Raw genomic sequence first — 337 nt, forward strand, 5'->3', positions numbered from 1 at the left:
GCACCCCTCTGTTGGGCCTCTTTGATCTCCACTTGAATATAGACATTCTTCCAAAATTCCCCACCTGTAATCTTTGGAATTCAGTTTTTTTACTTTAGGGCCCTAGAAGTCAAACTGTAGGAAGTATACCAATTGCTATTTTGGCAAATGATCTAAAATTCTTATTCCTTAATTGTTTCTAATATTGGAAAGTCTTGTTACTTTCCCTCTGCTCCATGAGCCTAGCAGAAAATGTTATAGGTCTCATGGTCACCACTGCAGTAAACTTGCTGTGATGGAAGGATCACCTATGTGTCAGTGTAGCCACAGAGGACTGTTTTGGACAGCCCATGTGTCA

The 337-nt window shown here is 40.7% G+C and overlaps 1 non-coding gene across 1 annotated transcript; it reads right to left on the reverse strand.

The window, feature by feature from the left end:
* Positions 1-229: 229 nt before the first annotated feature.
* LOC122230872 lies at positions 230-337 on the reverse strand. The gene has a single exon (XR_006207942.1). It is a non-coding gene; the product is annotated as a small nucleolar RNA SNORA1 (small nucleolar RNA).

The sequence above is a fragment of the Panthera tigris genome, chromosome C2, assembly GCF_018350195.1.
Source record: "Panthera tigris isolate Pti1 chromosome C2, P.tigris_Pti1_mat1.1, whole genome shotgun sequence".
Classification (NCBI taxonomy): Eukaryota; Metazoa; Chordata; class Mammalia; order Carnivora; family Felidae; genus Panthera; species Panthera tigris.